We start from the raw sequence: 20,099 nt of genomic DNA on the forward strand, positions 1-20,099 counted from the left end.
GCTCCACTGCTTTTGAACTCAGAGGGGCGACCTGTACTGAGATCTGTGACATAAAGAGTTTCCAGCCTGGAAAGTGTATTTAATTCTTTCATTCCTTCTTGAGAATGATCGGTGTCCTGGAAGAGGTCTGAGTTGCTGAGTCGCACAACTCCAGAGGCAGCTGGGTTTGGTGCCCCCTGCTCTTTCCAACACATCAGGGGAGAGACAGCCCGTTCTCCTTGAGGATCGCTCCGTGGCCAGGCTGGCGGCCAGCTTGCCAGCAGGAGCGTGTCCCGCTCTTTCTCGTGGCCATCATCTGCTCAACCCTCTACTGTGAGTTGGAGCAGGTGGCTTCCTCATGTTTAGCTTGGGCTGCAAACCTGTTAGTAAAATAATAGGAACCCATACCGAACTGTCACTTGACACAGATCTTGTCCGCAGCCCTTTGCACACAAACCAAGGCCAACCCTCAAGCAGAAAGCAGATGCCACGGTGGAATTCTACCCAACCGATCAGAGCTTAGCAGGTCTACACCGCGTGCTGTCTTTACCACACCCCGGGGCACATTTTGTGGTTGGGTCCCCTTGGCGGTGAGGGATGGAGAGAAACTGATGTGTGCACAGGCATGAATGGGGTTGTGCGGATTATCTGTACTTCCCGGGGTGTGCGTTCTGTCAGGATTTCTTGAGCACGAACCTGAGGAGAGGGTAAAGAGTTCTACTGTGTGTTGCCTGCAGTCCATAAAAATCCACTGGCTTAGGCATCAGTTTTTGCTCACCTCCAACTAAAGAAACATTTAAAAATGGAAATCCTGAGACCTCTCTGTTGTTCTGAATCAGATGATCATGGGGGCTGAAATACCCCAGCCTTCCACTAGGGGGGAGTCTAACGCAGCTCAGGCACCAGGAGGAGGGAGCACTGAAGAGACTAAACTAGAAAGAAATTGAGTGTGTGTGTGTGTGTGTGTGTGTGTGTGTGCGTGTGTGTGTGTGTGTGTGTGTGTGTGTCTTCTAACCGGAAACACAACTCTTTTCTATATATACTGGCTTCGATATGATTTTGTGGCTAGGTTTAATTTTGGTGCTGTCAGAGTGAATGCTACTGCTCCCTTTTCTTGTAATCTGAAAAGCTCAAAACACTTTCTCTGCAGTAATGGCTTGTTTTGTTGTTGTTGTTTGGTTTGGTTGTTTTTTTTTTTTTTTTCCTGTTTCTACTATCAAATAATACATATAATCTTCTCTTCTTTCTGGCACTGAGCCGGGCCCCATACTGAGTCAAGTGAATGGGTGGGCTCATTCCTCCTGAGCGTTGGCTAGCTCACTCTCGATTTCAAGAGAGCCCAGTGTCTGCCCGGCTCTCTGGACACTGGCTTCTCGTTCAGTTTGACCAGCGATGTACAGCTAAGCCTACTCAAAGCCAAATCTACTTCGCACATGTATCGACTTCCCTGTGTTAAATATAGTTAAGAAGAAATGGGGTCATCCTTGCTTTTTGAATAACTTTTTTTTTAACTGGGTGAAAACCAGTGAGTAACATGCATCTGCTTCTAGGGCAGTGAAATGCTCTATTCTAATGGTAGGAGGTATAAAGGTGGGGAAAGAGCCTTGCTCTGGAGGCGGAAGTAGTGTTTGAATCCTTACAATGGGTCCAAGGTTCTCAGTCTAACATAACCCCTCCAGCTTCCATTTTCAATAACTGAATAGGAATAATAAGGTCCATGTCCCAGGATTTTTAGGAGGATGATAAAGGTATCCATGTGAAAAGACATAGCACTGTGACGGGCACATAGTAGGTGTTCAATCTCTTACTTCTCCCCCTTAATCAAGAAGCCTCTTTGCCATCTGATCAGTTTTAAAGACAATCTCTCCCTAATGTAATTTTCCCTCGTATTGTTTAATGGCCTATTCTCTTGATCAGTGTGAGATAAGGATGTTCTCGCACAGAGAAATGGGGAGTGGGCAAATCGATAAGAGAAAGCCATCTGTTAGGAACAGAGAGCATGATGTAGTTGTAATCTAAATGGATAAATGGATTAAAACCGATTCCCAAACCAGGTGGCCAACCGAATGCTGCCTTTGCCAGAGCCCCAACTGCATTTCTGCCCGCCTGTTTCTGGGCGTGCACCAGAGCCTGGCCCCACCCCTACAGGGGTGGCTTCGTCCTTTCTCGATTCTTTGACTTCGACCTCATTCCAAGATGACAGACATTACAGGACTTTGGTAGATGGTATTAACTTGAGGCTCCACTTCCACAGGACTAAATTATTTTGGAAGCTCGCAGGATTTGATAAACGACTCCATGAACATCGACATCCAACATTTCTCCACCCTCGGGGCCCTAGTTTACAAGCTACAAAATCCCAACAACAAGATACATTTTTTACATGTTTTTTTATTATATTATGTTAGTCACCGTACAGTACACCCCTGGTTTTTGATGTAAAGTTCGATGATTCATTAGTTGCGTATAACACCCAGTGCACCATGCAATACGTGCCCTCCTTAATACCCATCACCAGTCCATCCCATTCCCCCACCCCCCGCCCCTCTGAAGCCCTCGGTTTGTTTCTCAGAGTCCATAGTCTCTCATGGTTCATTCCCCCTTCTGATTACCCCCCCTTTCTTTATCCCTTTCTTCCCCTACCGATCTTCCTAGTTCTTATGTTCCATAGATGAGAGAAACCATATGATAATTGTCTTTCTCTGCTTGACTTATTTCACTTAGCATTATCTCCTCCAGTGCCGTCCATGTTGCAGCAAATGTTGAGAAATCGTTCTTTTTGATGGCTGAGTAATATTCCATTGTATATATGGACCACAACTTCTTAATCCAGTCATCTGTTGAAGGGCATCTCGGCTCCTTCCACGATTTAGCTATTGTGGACAATGCTGATATGAACACTGGGGTGCATATGGCCCTTCTTTTCACTACGTCTGTATCTTTGGGGTAAATACCCAGTAGTGCAATGGCTGGGTCATAGGGTAGCTCAATTTTTAACTTTTTAAGGGACCTCCACACTGTTTTCCAGAGTGGCTGTACCAACTTGCATTCCCACCAACAATGTAGGAGGGATCCCCTTTCTCCACATCCTCTCCAGCAATTGTTGTTTCTTGCCTTGTCAAATTTTGTCATTCTAACTGGCGTAAGGTGGTATCTCAGTGTGGTTTTGATTTGAATTTCCCTGATGGCTAATGATTTTGAACATTTTTTCATGTGTCTGATAGCCATTTGTATGTCATCATTGGAAAAGTGTCCTGTTCATATCTTCTGCCCATTTTGTGATTTGTTTATTTGTTTCTCACATATTGAGTTTGAGAAGTTCTTTGCAGATCTTGGATACCAGTCTTTTATCTGTAGTATCATTTGCAAATATCTTCTCCCATTCCGTGGGCTGCCCCTTAGTTTTTTTGACTGTTTCCTTGGCTCCCAACAACAAGATACATTTAAGTTTCAGATTTATCTTGCTCTGCCTCCTTGGCTTCCCAGTTGGTACAAGACACGCATTCCAGTGGAAACACATGGCTAAGCACGGTTAGATTGCTTGTAGCTTTATTACCTCAGTTCAGCTACATTTTGGATAAGTAGATTTTTTGTGGATCGGCCTGGGAACTCTGCCATTATGTATAATTTCATAGCTATGGGCTGTGGGGCCCAAATTCTAAATGACTGGCGTACCAACTTACTTTCAGAATTTACCTTCTTCTAAATTGGGAACAGCCGGTTCTTTTGTAAATGGCGGGAGCCGGAACTATGATTCAGCTAAGTAAGAGCACCTCTAAATGACAGGAGGACCCACAGGAAACATTATCTGTAAGAGAGGCTGATGTGACTCAGGAAGACAAGCAAAGACACACTTTGGTTCTTAGATCATGAGTCAAGGTCAGAGAGCAAGGTGTTGGAATAATGGACACTGTACTTCAGGCCAGCCACATAGATCATTGCCCGCATCTTAGAGAAAAGGAGAAGGGACAAACAGAGAAAATATCCCCAGCTATTGCTTTCTGCACGGGAGGCAGTGCTGTAGCAAGGACAGGAGTCCTCCCAGTGAGAAGGGCAGAGCTGGTGACATCAGCAACCTCCGGGACCCCAGCCTCCATGCACCCACGTGAGGGGCCGCCACTGTGAGCTGCAACAGGAAAGAGTGCAGACGTCATTCTTAGAGTCATCAGGAAAGACCAGGGAGCACAGGGCGACACTGAGAACTTCTGTAACGATGGGAAAGGATGTGAGGCGTCTGGAAATGCCAGATAAATTGTGTGAGGGTTGCTGGGACCATAGGTTTTTACCTACAAACTGCTGTGGACTAGGAAATGATTTTACATTAAAAACAAGTGTGTAGGGGCGCCTGGGTGGCTCAGTTGTTCAAGTGCCTGCCTTCCTTCAGCTCGGATCATGATCCCGGGGTCCTGAGATCGATGCCCGCATCAGGCTCCCTGCTCAGCGGGAAGCCTGGTTCTCCCTCTCTCTCTGTCTGTCGCTCACCCTGCTTGTGCTCTCTCTCTTTCAAAATAATAAATAAAAATAAATAAAATCTTTTAAAAAACCCAATAAGACAAAACAAAAAACAAGTGTGTATATGTATAATATATGTACGCATATGTATGTTACGTGTGTCACACATCTATGTACTGACAAATATACATATGTGTATTAATTATACACATATACACACACATATACGTATATATACAGTTGACCCTTGAACAACATGGGTTTGAGCTCCACGGGGACACTTATGTGAGGATTTTTTTGATAAACACATCCACTACTGTGAATGTATTTTCTCTTTCTTATGCTTGTCTCTCTCTTTTTTTTGAAGATTTATTTATTTGTTTTAGAGAGTGGGGAGGAAGAGGGAGAGGGGGAGAGAAACTGAAGCAGGCTCTACACTGAGCATGGAGCCCAAGGCGGGACTTGATCTCATGACTCCAAGATCACCACCTGAGCCGAACCCAAGAGTCGGATGCTTAACTGACTAAGCCACCCAGGCGCCCCTCTTATGGTTGTCTCAATAACATTTTCTTTTCTCTAGCTTTATTGTAAGAATTCAGTGTATAAGACATATACAAAATAAATGTCAATTGACTGTTAATGTTATTGGTGAGGCTTCCCGTCAAGAAAACGCTGTTGGGAGTTAAGTTTCAGGGGTGTGGGGGGGCAAAAGTTACAGGTGGATTTTTGACTGCATGAGGGTCAGAGCTCCTGTCCCCCATGTTGTTCAAGCGTCAACTGTATACACATACATATACCTACTCACATATCCGTGACATGGCTGGTGGTAGCCGGACACGCACATTGAGGAGCCCAGCAAATAAGAGAAGACAAGACACGTGAGATCTTCAGGAGTGAAGGAGGGGGCGGGTCCAGGCAACACAGTCCACCACAACGTGCCTTGTCCCTGGCATTCTCTCGCCACCTCCTGAGTCCTCCCTTCTTTTCCCCCCTTCCCAACTCTTGACTCCGGGTTTCCCATGGAAGCTGCCTCTTGCCTGGGCACTCTTCCGACTTTGCGTCTCTCATTGCTTACACTGGTATCTGACTCAGTCTCTGAGTCTGTCTGTCGTCTCAAGCAGAAGTTCCTAAAGCATTTCCACAAAATACAGTTCTGAGCATGTGGTGCCAACTGCATGTATGCAAACTGTTCATAAAGACCAGAGGGTGTGCCTACAGCCCAGGGCCCACGTTTGCGCCTGTGTGCAGGAAGTGGCCAGCATATTTGTCGCATGAACAGATGGCCAAGTTTGGGGAACTCAACTTCAATCTAAAAATAGATGTCTTTGATTTCAGAACGTTAGCCCTGAAAAGTTAAAAAGCATTGAGAACGAGCCTTGACCTCAATCTCATGCCTTATATAACAATTAACACCACAGGAAATCAGGGATTTGAATGGAAAACTGGAACCATATAGTACATTTAAACAGATTTAAATGTCAGGGTAAAACCATAAAACTTTCAGAACACATTGGATGAAATCTTCAGGACCGAGGGCTAGGTGAAAGGTTATTAGACGTGATACCAGAAGCATCATCTATAAAATGAAAAGTACATTGGATCTCTTCAAAATGAAAAGACTCTGGACTATGAAAGATCCAGTTAAGAGAAAGAAAAGACAACCTACAGCCTGGGAGAAGCTATTTGCAAAGCACATACCTGATAAAGGACTGGGCCAAGAATACATAAAGAACTCTGAAACTCAACAGTCATATAACCCCAAAAATCCAATCATAAAATGAGCCAAAGACATGAACAGACGTATCACCAAAGCGGAGGTACAGGTGAGTAATAAGCACACGAAAAAGACGTTCAACCTCATTCATTCGCCAGAAGGGAATTGCTAATGCAAGTTACAATGAGATGTCACCGCATAGCTACCAGGGGAGCTAAAAGGAAAAACAAAAGCGTCGGAGAAAGTGCAGAGAAACTGGATCTCTCATGCTTCCCTTGTGAGCCTATAAAATGGTACACTGGCCATTTCTTTTATAATTAATCACGCAACTGCCATACAACCAAACAATTATAGTTGGGGGCATTTATCTTGGAGAAATGGAAATTTCTGTGTGTGCAAACACCTGTACACAAAGGTTCATAGCTTCTGTATTCCCAGCCCCAAACTGGGAACAACCCGAATATTTTTTACTGGGCGAATGGCTAAACAAGCTATGGCACATCGCTCCCGTGGAATATTAATGACTCAGCAATGTAAGGGGATAGACTATCGCTACGCACAACGACCCAGACCCAACTTAAGAGGATCGTGCTGAGTGAAAAAAGTCTATCTCGAAAGGTGACATGCTGTTGTGATTCTACTTATATAACATTATTGAAATGACAAAATTACAAAGATGAAGAGCAGATCAGAGGTTGCCAGAGGAAAGATGGGGGAGGGGTATGAATACAAAGGGGTCACATAAGGGAATCCTGTTGGGGTGAGGGAATGGTTTTGTATCTTGATTGTGGTCGCGGTTACACGAATCTGTACTTGCGATAAAATTGCCTGGAACTAGATACACACAAATAAATGCATGTAAAAAACGCAGAAAAGTGAATTATAGTCCGGTAATAACAGTGTCCCAATGTCGGTTTCCTGGTTCACATTGTACTCCAGCCATATAAATGTATTTATGAGGGAAATGGGGTGAAGGATACATGGCGCTATTTGTACTATTTTGAAACTTCCTGTAAGTCTGTAGTTCTTTCACATAGAAAGTTTTTTAAAAAAGGATTTCAAATGTCCAAGGCAGGGTTTTAACCGTGAGACTCTTTGTTCCTGGGGCATTGGGTAGGATTAGTGTTCTACGGAGCAGGTACTGGGAGATGCATGTCACAGAAACGGGCTTCTGAAGCAGCTATCATTGTCCTCATTGTTCCCACAGGGAGAGTGAGTGACTGAGAGAGAGAGAGAGAGAGAACAGACCTGCCAGTCTTCACCTCCATCAGCAGCCAAGCTCGCCCAAAGTCCTGTCTTACAGAGTTGGTTTCGTTCGAGAGAGCTTTCTAGAAAAGCTGTGTTTTGATTCATTTCTAGTGTGTGTGTGGGTGGGTGTGTGTGTGTGAGAGAGAGAGCGCGCGCGTTGGCTCAGCCTACTCTATCAAGCTTCTGCCCAATGCGTGTCAGTCTTTGACAAGCGCCATGCCTCATTCTCAGAACCTGATGGAATGTGACACAGGTGGCAGGTCAGGATGGTGACAGCCAAGAGTAAGGAGGAAATGGATTCATTGTTGTAATAACTGCCTCCTCTCCGAAGGTATTCTGACATGAACAGCAACCATGAACGGATCTGGGAGAAAGAAGTCATTGTTTCTGGGGCTACGGGTCTGCAGTGTGGACACACGGGGGTTGATGTCTTTATCTCAGTTGATGCACAGCCTAGAGCAATGGTTCTGAAACCTCTGTGGCTGGAACAATCACCGGAAGGGCGGGTTACTGCTCTGTCACATCAGATTTTGAGGGGAGGGACCTCACCAGCTGATACTGATGTGGGAGATTCTGGGACCAACTTGCTTCTACAGTATCGCTTCTTAAAAAATCAATTTAGTTGACAGCCTTGGTACTTTCAATTCATGGAACGTGAAGTATTTAATAACGTTTACCCACTCAAACTAGCACATATATTTGCCACATGCTTTTTTTTTTAAGATTTATTTATTTTTGAGAGAGCGGGGGTGGGGGGAGGGGCAGAGAGAGGAGAGAGAGAGTCTTAAGCAGACTCCTGCCGAGCACTGAGCCGTACTTGCGGCTCAATCCCACGACCCTGAGATCTTGACCTGAGCTAAAACCAAGAATCTGGCGGTTAACTGACTGAGCCACCCAGGATCCCCTACCACATGCTTTTTTTAAATTTCCTTGCAGATCACTCAGAAACAGACCAATATCAGTGTGTGTGTGTATAGAAAAATAAAGCATGATTATCACTCCCAACCTGATGGGATTTCATCAGCATTTGTAATATTCCCAGAGTTCTGGGAAATAGATTTTTGCTCTGTTTTGTTAGCTTTGCTTAATCATGGTCAAGTTTGAACATTACCTTTATGAGCTCTGCAAAAGTCTTTGTGAGAGCTCTTGAATGCTATTTTTTTAATTGACCAAAAAGAAATCCTAACAAATGAGTCTGGTCCACTTGGTAACTGTTTGCTATTGGATATTCCGTCTTATCTTTAGAAGCCCCGCTGGAACATTAAGGGAAGGACAGCAGAGCTTTATGAAACCAGAACAAAGGCTCACTTAGTCATTCAAGGTAATATAACAGAAATGTCCCAGTCATGTACACTCCTGGACCTGCAGGTGAGTTTCCTTCACCAGACAATGGCGATCAATTTCACCCTTGCGTTTCCCAAGGTGATTACAAGCAATGCAGCAGAATCTAACAGAAGTCAGCCTTTCCAACCGTCCTTCCCGACAAGGTTTCTGAGTGTCTCTGGGTCCTGTGATTTTGCTGTGTTGATCCAGATTAGTGATCTCCAAAATGAGGTGTCCAGTATTGATCCGCTGGGGCGCAGAAGAAAATGTTAGAATTATATTTAGTTTTGGGGCACCTGGGTGGCGCAGTCGTTAAGCGTCTGCCTTCGGCTCAGGGCGTGATCCTGGCGTTTCGGGATCGAGTCCCACATCCGGCTCCTCGGCTGGGAGCCTGCTTCTTCCTCTCCCTCTCCCCCTGCTGTGTTCCCTCTCTCGCTGGCTGTCTCTCTGTCACATAAATAAATAAAATCTTTAAAAAAAAAAGAATTATATTTAGTTTTATCTAAAAAATGAAGACGATTAACCTAATACTGATACACATGTTGGAATTGGTACCCTCACTTAGTCTGTATGTCTCAGACCCAGTCATAGAACTCCTGCGGTATCCCCAATATCTTCAAAAAAACAGCGGAGACCCTTTGCTCAAGGAGGCTGATGACGGCCTTCAGGTCACAGAGATACTGCAGCAGACACGCTCCTGACTACGTGGGTTTATGGATCATGTTATCTAGACTGAACTAAACTAAGCCTCACAAAATGAATAAGTGGCTTAAAATGACTCTTCCAAGGGAAGTGCCCATGTTTTTACCGCAGAAAATTCACCTAGAAAATGTCCAAACAACTTAAATTGTTGCTTGAAGAGAATAATCATGCAAGCACAAGAGAATATCGAGACCACAGAAGACCTGACCTTTTTCCCGCTCCCCAAGTTAGTTCTTCATCTGCCTGCATCATGGGGTATTTTACTTTATTTTATTTTTATTTTTTATTTTTTTGAGAGAGAGAGAGCGCGAGAGAGCACGAGTGCCAGCACATGCAAACGAGCATGCATCCAAGCGGGGGTGGGGGAGGGGCAGAAGGAGCCACAGAGAACCTTAAGCAGGCTCCATACCCAGCACAGAGCCCCACTTGGGGCTCAATCTCACGACCCCGAGATCATGACCTGAGCCAAAATCAAGAGTCAGACACTTAACCTGCTGAGTCACCCATGTGCCCGAATCATGGGGTATTTTAAAAATCAGAGATGACATATTAGATTTGAAAAGACATCGGCCAATCTGTTGGGAAGTGTTTTATGAAGAGATGCATGTTATGAAAAGAACAATTCAAAAGGGGGTATTTGGAAACATTTCCATGTTTACGTGATTTTGTTTTTACCTGAAAAAAATCTGTGCGTCACCCATAAAAACTCACGTATCAGTACACTTGGAGAGGCTATCAAAAATCTGTTGCAAATTCTTCCAGAGTTTTAGTGGATTTTGAACCTATTTGTTAAAAGTACCAAAATGAAATAACTTGTGATGATTTAGGAAGAGCCACTGACTGATGTCAGAGAAGATAAAATTTACTAGCAGAATTTAAACAAAAACCTTCGCGTAATCAGTGGAGTGGAATGACAATGAGCAACTAGAGAGGCATTGCTTCCATCTGGTTCTGTGCGTCTTTGTGAGGGAACTTTACAGCTGCAACAAGCAATAAAGCCAAGTATCGAAATGAGAGAGAGAGAGAACTGTAGCGATAACCTGAATTAGAATCGGTGTATCGCAAGGACTAAACCGAAATATTCTAAAATGATAAAATAAATTCAATCCTACCATTCTCATTAAAAATTATTATTAATAAGTTTCATAGTGAGGGCACAGGTTTATTAACTTGTCAATAAATATATATACTTCAATATAGAGAGAGAGAGGGATTATGAAAATGACTTTTGTCTCAAACTTTTAAATTTCGATATACATTTTATAATGGATAAAACATGCATATCAATAGTATCTAAATATTTTAAAACTTTCCCCCTCTCTCTCTAGTTATCCATTTTTGTGCATGGGATAAGCAGTCCAAAGTTTGAAGACCACTGATGTAAATAGGAGAGGCTAAATTAATCGACATGATAATAAGGTCAGCCCGACAGCAAGAGGCTAGGACAGGGATCCACAGGGCTGAGTTGCTGGAAGGGCGGGGGCAGACTGGCCTTGGTCTTTGTCAGTTTGTCCATCTGCCGTGCTGTGTAGGGGAGATGGTGAAGGGAAGGAAAGTACCCATGTGAGGAGGACTGGGGAACGTGTGACCACAGGACAATCAGTGCTTTGCACTTGCCAGTTGGAAGCCTTTAGAAGAGACTTAAACAAATGTCTGAATGACTTTTGTGTGCTTTTAGGATAACTGACTCGTAATTCTGTGGGAGGTCACACTGAGCTAAGACTGTCATCATGAGACCTGGCTGCCTCCGGGTGATAGAGGCACCATTGCCCATGTCTTTGCCACAGAAAACTCTGATCCAAAAAACCCAAAGAGTCAAAGAGTGTGGCTCACCAGACTGATCACAGGAAAAAACTTATCAGCCTAAAAATTGCCAACTCAGTGAATATGTATAAATACAGAAACACAAATGTATAAATAAAAAATTTTTAATTTGCTGAACATCAAAATCTTTTGCGAAAGAAATGATAGGGTCAAAGGTGCATAGAGTCAAATTATGAGACGTAAAGGGCAAAAACATCCACACTCAGAATGCAGTTGGAGTTGGAGATTTGGAAATGGGCCAGCAGAAGGGAATCTGTGGCTCCCCTGAAAGCAAATGTGCTATGTAAATGGAAAAGTGTGGGCTGCCTATAGCCCTGTCCCCTCACTGAGGTCCCCAGAATGCACCAGACCTCTTCCAACAACTGGGACTACGTGAGTGGAGTGGCCACATCCAGCTTCCTGAGGAAGTCAGTGTGGACCTGTCCCTTATCACCCCGGAGACATACAAACTTTTAGAAATGGTAGCGGTGTGCATGGAGTTCTCAAGGGAGACGGAAGGTGAACAGAAACGGACGCCCAAAGTGGAGCATGTGATAAGGGATGCTTTAAGGTGATAGAATTGGGATATCAAGATTCTTAAGTCTTTGGAGAAGTTTCCAAGGAATCAGGAGTAGAGAAAGACCTTACAAATTATGTAAAAATCTACATGTGCCCATGCGGAATGTATATGAGCCAGGATAGAAATCAAAATATTAAGAAACGTTTCAGGGGTGCCTGGTTGGTTCAGTCGGTTCAGTGTCTGACTCTTGACTTCTGAGATTGGCTCAGGTCACGATCTCAGGGTCGTGAGATCGATCCCCACATCAGGCTCTGCGCTGGGCGTGGAGCCTGCTTAAGATGTTCTCTCTCTCTCTTTCTCCCTCCGCCCCACCCCTGCTTGTGCTCTGTCTCAAAGAAAAAAAAAAAGACAGAATGAAAATGATGAAAGAAAGAAAGAAAGAAAGAAAGAAAGAAAGAAAGAAAGAAAGAAAAAGAAAAAAGAAAGAAAAAAGAAAGAAAGAAAGAAAGAAAGAAAGAAAGAAAGAAAGAAAGAAAGAAAAAGAACCCACCGTACATTTCTAATTGAAAACGTTTTGAAAATAAAACCACACCTTCAGGTATCACAGCTTCTATGACTCTGCAAAACAATTCACTGCACTGGGTGCTTTCTTTCCGTTGGACCGTTGCCTTCATCAGCTCGGGTCGCCACAAGAAAGGGCCACAAAGTGGGTGGCCTCAACAACAGAGTTTTTTTTCTCACCGTGCAGGTAGCTAGAAGTCTGAGATCGAGGTGTGGATAGAGTTGGTTCCTGTTGAGTGCTGGGAGGTATTAAAAAACAAAATTCAACGGAGTAAATGTTACAGATCATCTTGGCTCGATTCAGCAGTTCATGAATCAGGCAGCATCCAGTCTGGCAGAGAGAAAGGAGCTCCGAGCAGCTGTACCAAAGGAAAGACTTTCATCGGCAGAAGGGAGCGGGATCAAGGAAGTTATACTGGGACGAAAAGCAGGCTGGTTATTGCAAGGTTACTTTCCTTTAGGGGAAGACAAGAGTCTATCAGGCAAATCACCTACCAAATGCTCATTAAGCCATTCCTGATTGACTGATTTAAGATTCCATTTCTGGAGAGCCAAAGCTATAATAACGTTAAGTCTTGGTTTGATGATGTGGGGTTTAACATAAACACCTCCATTTGGGGCCCGTTGTCCTGTGTTTAACAGGGAAGGATCTGTTTCATGTTTCTCTCCTAGCTTCTGACAGTTTCCTGGCTGTCTTTAGTGCTCCTGGCAGATGGCATTCTACCTGTGTCTTCACATCATCTTCCCTCTGTACATGTCTGTTTCTGTGCCCAAATGTCCCCTTTGTATAAGGGACACCAGTCATATTGGATTAGGGGCTTATTCCAGGGTGACCCTTTCTTAACTAGTTACATTTGTAATGACCTTATGTCCAAATAAAGTCATATTCTGAGATACTGGGCGTTAGGATTTCAGTATATGAATTGGGGGTGGAGACACAGTTCAATCCATGCCAACCATGACTATATACAAAGAACGTGGCTTTGGTCAAGGGCTGGGACTTGCAAGGATTGCAGTTCTGCCTCACTATCAGGGAGTCACATCGGCCCTTAATTGCCCCGTATGCAAGCTCCATCCTGTGCTCAGTGTGACACTCCGCAGGAGAAACTGACCAGAAATATTTTGAGGCAAGAAGCAGTTATATAATTTACATTCCTGTCCCCGTCCCTAGCCATGCCTTCCCACGGCTGGTTTCTCCCTTTCATATGTGATACCCTTTGCTCTTCTAAAACTACAGATAAAAGATTTCAGGCCAGGCAACATTTCAGAGTTTATCTGTACCATCTGCGAAGTATCTTCCCAAGTGAATAGTGAAAGGAAGTGCTTTAAAGTTCTGATTTTAATAAGATTTTCATTCTGAACATTCCAAAAGTGGGATTTAAAAAAAAAAAAAATTCTTGCCCTTTACTCGCTATCATTTTCAATATGAATAAAGAAGTTGTCCTTACCTCAGGGCAGGATGTGTTCCTTCGGAATAGAGTGTCTAGAAATATAACACTTAGGCAGCGGTAAATCCTTAGTGTGGGTGATAAACAGAAAGTATTCTGTTGCATTTCATGACCTGTGAGGATGAAAATCTTTCACAGTCATCAGGCATTGCTTTTGGTATTCATGTGACTGAGTAGCGGTTTGAATAATGAGGGAGGCCCTGGAAACAGCCAGCGAGCTCCAGGAGCGGCGGAAGTGACTCAGCTTCCATATGTAATTTCCAGCTAGAAATTACAAGTTGAAATCGTGAAGTGAACTGAGATTTCCGAACTCAAAAAAGTCTTCCTGAAATAGTAAAATAACGCAATCTGAACCTAATACTGAGCAAGCAGAACGAAAAGGCTCTGGATTAGTGGAAGATACTTTAAAAATATGTTTATGTCTAAAACTTGGAAGGACTCTCTAGAGAGAGAGGGTGAATAACGGTCACAAAGTGTGACCTTTATCAAAGATAAACGCCATTCTGGAAATGTCTGACCAAAGACCAAACATTTGACAGTCATCACATCTGTAGTAAACAAGAGGACCTTCCAGGCCTCTCCCAACCTTGTAATTCTATTTGTCTCTAAACTCTGGCTGGTGACAACATTCAAAGCCCCAAAGATGGCAGAGTAAAGTGAGTGGGCCACAAATCCAAAGCCTTTACCTTTTCTAGCTCGGCACTGAAGTATTACGTTCTGGACGTGAAAGACAAAGGGGGGGGTGGGGAGTTGGCATTCAAAAAGAAGTATGTCGCGTATACTGAATGGGATGAACTGTTTATCACTTCCACAAGAAAAGTAGGATGGGCCACCCCAGAGACAAACTCTTAGGTCCATCTTCTGGAGGATGAAAGGAGTCAAAGCATACTTTCAAAACCTATTTAAGTATTAGGAATTAAAGAAACTCCATTAGTTTCAGAATTAAATCAAGTATAAGCAACTGTATGGTTCCTACAATAAGAGGCAGATTTTGTCTCTACTCCCAAGATAAGTCAACGGAGGGACAGAAGATCCCTTGTTCAGTGTGCCCTTTGAAATCAAGAGGGAAGGTGGCAGGTGTTAATGATCTCCCTTCCAATGCCTGGACTAGTCTATGGATAAGCCAACCACTTCCAAAAAAAAAAAGGTAAAATACACATATATGAAATATACATAACATAAAATTTACCCATAAAATTTTGACCATTTTTAAGTGTCCCATTCAGTGGCATTAAATACCTTCAACAATATTGCACTCCCAAATCTTGTCATCATCCCAAACGGAAGCTGTCCACTTTCTCTTTCATCCAAAAGAAATACAGGTGCAAAATGTCTTACTCTCTCCTCTCCGACTCCAAGCATTGCTTCAGTCCCGGGGTGTCTTCTACCAAGAGACAATGTGTGAAGAACAGGTAGTGAGCATCAGAACCACACAACTCTCTTAGCTCAGGTTCCATGACCTATGTGGGGTCAGGGCCCAGGCTGTTCCTTGCTGACAGGGAGAACACACTCAGACCCGCCGCCAGTGTTTTTTCAGGAACACTGCCTCCTCCACATGGCTTGCCCGGCCTATGTTGAAATGAACACTCGATTAATTTTAACGATGTCTTAAATGAGATCATTGGAAAATGAAATGAACCAGTCTGCTTTTACTCGGAAGGGTTAATGACAATGGACACACGATAAACTAAGAGCGTTAAGGCTGAACAATTATGCCTTCCTCTTGGGCATCTGTCTGGATTGCACGTTTAGAACGCCAGGGGCCTTGTTTCTGTAGGAGGCAGCAGTAAGTCTCTGAAATTAGAGTGGACAGAGCAGGAGGGCCGGAGCATTTGGCTTCCCTCTACCCTCCAGCTTTTCCATCCCCAAAGCGGTGGGAACGACAACATTGCTCCTGCCTCTGGGGTGCGGCAGGGATTATGGGCAATGCAACCTCTTTTCAGTTCTCCTTCTAGAATTCTCAAGCAGCTCTGACAAGATACCAGTTCTATCTACATCACCACCGTCCAGGATCAGCGCACCTTCAGGTACTCAAGACCATCGGATGAACGCTTGCGTATTTTTTCCCTTTGGTGGCTCCCCTGCTATGATGATATCCTAGGTCCATTTCATTCATCTCTGGAGGATAAACTGAGTTGCTGAGACTTGTGAGTTGTAGCCCTTGTTGCTGATGGGGAAACTGAGGCTTGATGCGTGACATGGCTAACTCTAAAATAACCAGTTAGCTAAAACCCCAAATCCTACCTCTTGGCCAGTCTAGAGGTGCTCTCTCTCCCATAGGGAGAACATCAGAAGACCCAAGCTTGAGACTGACAATGGTGAGAATCAATAGAGGCAGTACGCAGGGAGCTTGAGACCATGGAACCAGAAACAGAATACTCTGAATAATAGAATTTCAGAATTAGAAACAACCTTAAGGATTTTTGGGGACTAGTGAGCCTCAAACAATTTGTCCTGGCTAAAATGTAGATCCTTTTGCTCTTCCCTAATCTGTTCATTCAGAATTTCTTGAAGGTAGAATCCAGAAATCTGTACTTTTTTTTTAACAGCTTAGCAGATTATTCTGGTGCTGTACCAGGTCTGGGGAACAGCGACCACATTGATCAAACCTCCCGCACGAGATGTGTATGAGAATCCTATGGGACAACCCCCTCTTTGTTCTGAGCTTGCACTCCTGTAAGTGCAGCCTGAGATGGCATTAGCATTTTTCATGGCAAATTGTAGTGGGGAATCATCACTGAGTTTGAAGTCAGCAAATATTCTCAAGTCCTTTACTCATGAACCACTGTCATATTTATTCTAGAAACTCGAAAAGCACAACACAGGGATGAGACTTAACAAACTGGCAGCGTAATGTGAGCCTTGTTAGTTTGTTCTGCCCTCTTTTCTCATGTCCATCTTTCCTTGTGAAAATCAGTGGTGTTTCCTTCTCATCATGGGTATCAAATTGTAACACAAATAGAAAGTAAGCCTCATCCTATAGCATGGTTCATACATCGATTCAATTCAAAGGATATTTAATGAGCAAATAATTCAGCAAATTATTTAAATGCCAGGTACTTAGTGTATAAGTACACAACTGAAACACAAGGTAGCATTGAAATTCACCACAAGAGACGTACCAAGTGTTATGAACGCTCAACGAAGGCATGCTCTTGGGGCTGGGCTAAGGATAAAGAAGGGCCTTTGTAGGAGAGATTCCATTTGAGCTGGAGTTTAAAATACCATCAGCGTAGATGGGCTGAAGAACGCATTTCATATATGGAAAAACTTGTAAATCAAGTAATGAATGTAAGAAGTAGGTGTGCTGCGAGTGGGGGTGGTCAGAGCACACTGATTTGTAAGGTAAAAAAAAAAAAAGCTGGTTAAGGCTAGTGCATGGAGGACCTTCTAGTTAAAGAATTTAGATTTCATTTTCCGGAACTGGAGAGTCTTGAAAGGTCCTGGAGCAGAGGAGTGGCCACGTGGGACAGGCTGAAGCTAGGGGAGATTGGAGTCAGGGGTTCCTGTTGAGAGGTAAGAGGTAATATAAAATATTTACAAAAAATCCAAACAGCTGGAAACAACCTGTATTGTTTCTGATGGCTGCTTAACAAATCACCACAAATCTCATGGCTTAAAACCACAGCGTTTATACTCTTGCATTTCTGGCGGTCAGAAATAAAAAATCTGAGGCACCCGGGTGGCTCAGGTGGTTGAGCACCTGACTTGATTTCGGCACAGGTCATGATCTCAGGGGATCCAGCCCTACATCACGTTCCATGCTCAGCACAGAGTCTGCTTGGAATTCTCTCTCTTCCTCTCCCTCTCCTCCTCCTCCTCTTCTTCTCTCTCTCTCTCTGAAATAAATAAATAAATAAATAAATAAATCTTTTTTAAAAAGTCCAAAATCTGTTCCACTGGACCAAAATCAAGGTGGTCCTAGGGGACAATTAGTTTCCTTGTCTTTTCTAGCTCCTAGAGCGGCATTCCTTGGATTCCTTGGCTCTTGGCCCCTTCTGAAACAAGCATGTTACTTTTGTAATTAAAATAAAGAGGAGAGAAGCCAAGAGGGACAGAAGTAAGGCAGTGAAGATGAAAGGGAGGGACTGCTGTGAGCTGAATTGCAGGGGTCGAGTCTCCAAGATGAGCCAACCAGTTAGATATCAGGAGTGACGGTGAATGAAAGAGCACTCCCAGGCTTGCAGCCTGGGTGATAGAGAATGACCAGGTTGCCAGCAGCCATCTGGGCAGGAGAAGCTAGTTTGGGGAAGGTGAGATTTCTTTTAGATAGGTATGTCCTTCTAGGCAAGCCCCCTAGTACTTGGCTTTTATGCTGTGTGACATGAAACTTCCGGAATTTCCATCTAATCAGTCACTAGGGGGAAATTTTCTTTTAAAGAACCAAGATCCTTCAGCGGTTCTGAATTTCCACTTCAAAGACTCCTCTGTTTCAGCATTCACAGAGCCCTAAGCTTGGAGCCTGGCTCTAATGAGATGTGGCAGTGCCTTTGCTCTGGCTGCTCATCAGCCGTGGCAGCACTGAGCTAGATCGCCTGGGAAGTTCTGTTGGAGTTCTACTCAGAGTTGAAGGGAGGAAGGAATGGTTGGCAGTGGTCTACTGGGACTAGACGCAGTATTTTTCCTACTGCCAGATGAACGGCTTCTACTCTGTCCCTCTCTAGTCCCAGGCCAGGCTGGAACCTCCTGCCCCACCTCCTATGGTTTCTCCTGCAGCAACAATAGTGGAGGAAGCAAGTGATTGGTATGGTTCAGAACACGTCCCCCTAAAATGTGCCACTTTGGCAAGTGGACTATTCTGAGCTGAAGGCAGTCAAGATCCAACAGATTCAAGAAAAAATTTACCTCTCTTTCAACTACTTAACAAATTTAGAGTCCAGGAAGAGAACTATCACTAGAGATAACTACAAAGAATGTGAGCTAGGTGTGGTAAGTTTGGGTCAAATTCCTCTCTGTGTCTCATTGTCTGTGTGGCATGGCAAATATTTGTTTACCGAACGTGTGCTCTTCTCATCTTCCTGTGAATTCTCTTCCTCCTCTTTGCTTTGAAGTCCCAGACCCCTACCCATTTCTCCTTAGCTCAGAATGGCATGTAAGCATCAATTACCTGACTGCCTCTGGGTCTCATTTTCTTAGGGAACCCCCATATGAATGTAATTCAATTTGTTTTTCTCCTGTTAATCTATCATATGTTAATTTGATTATCAGACCAGCCAAAGAACTAAGAAGGGTAGAGGAGAATTTTTTTCCTCCCCTCTAGAGTCAAAACAGGCTGGAGAGAGGCCCAGGAGGGGAGTGAGAGCAGAGGGTAGGGAGCCTGTATGGGCAGAGTGCCCATTTCTGATCTCAGTGGAAAATATTTTTGCAAAAAAAGTCCTAGACTGAAAAGCAAGAGACCAGATCCTTCCACAGTTATTAGCTCTGCACAAGTAACCTGCGAAAGGCCTTTCTTTCTCTGGACCTCCATTGGATTGGATTCTCCACACTCCCTCTAAGTCCAGTATTCTGGCTGATGAGTGGAGTTCCTCTGGAGATTAAAAGACAAACATTTATGGTCTCTTCTCAAAGTGTACTTTGGTTTGCAGGTATATAGTAGACTGAAGTAACTAACCCTGGAACCTATAGAAAAAGGCTTTTTGCACGTGTAATTAAGGATCTTGAGAAGGGTGAAGGAGATTACCACGGATTATCCAGGTGGACCCTAAGTGCTGTCCTAAATGTCTTTCTTCACAAGAGAGAAACAGAGGGAAATTTCATGCACACCACACATGCCCACACACACAGGAGAAGGTGGTGTGAAGATGAAGCAGGGAGGGGTTCACACATGTTGGCCCTGAAATTAGAGTGATGCGGCCACAAGCCAAAGAATGCTACTAGAAGCTGGAAGAGACCAAGAACAACGATTTTGTTTTTTCAGCCAGTGATACTGATTTCAGACTTCTGGCCTCCAGAACTGTGAAAGGACAGATGTCTGGTGTTTTAAACCTCCACGTTTATGGTGATTTGTTACAGTGGCCACAGGAAACCAGTCTAAGGTCAAGGCCACGTTGAGCCTGTGTGTCCTAGAGAAGCACTCACTATGACCTTGGTAAGTCCTGACTCACCCTGCACATTGCCAGGCTAGCCATGGGTGGGACTCCTCTAATGAAAGGTTTCTCCTCCTGCCCACCATCATAGAAAAAACAATGAGAAAAGAATCAAAAGACCAGCATGGTTTTGAAGTCACTCCATTTATCTGAACGATGGTTTCCCCGATCTGATGAGAGAAGGAACCAAATTTCATTTCTCTTTGTCCCTACGTGGCTAGAATAGTGCTAGGCACATCCATGGCTCACACTCAGTGTTTGCG

The sequence above is a fragment of the Ursus arctos genome, unplaced genomic scaffold, assembly GCF_023065955.2.
Source record: "Ursus arctos isolate Adak ecotype North America unplaced genomic scaffold, UrsArc2.0 scaffold_27, whole genome shotgun sequence".
Classification (NCBI taxonomy): domain Eukaryota; kingdom Metazoa; phylum Chordata; class Mammalia; order Carnivora; family Ursidae; genus Ursus; species Ursus arctos.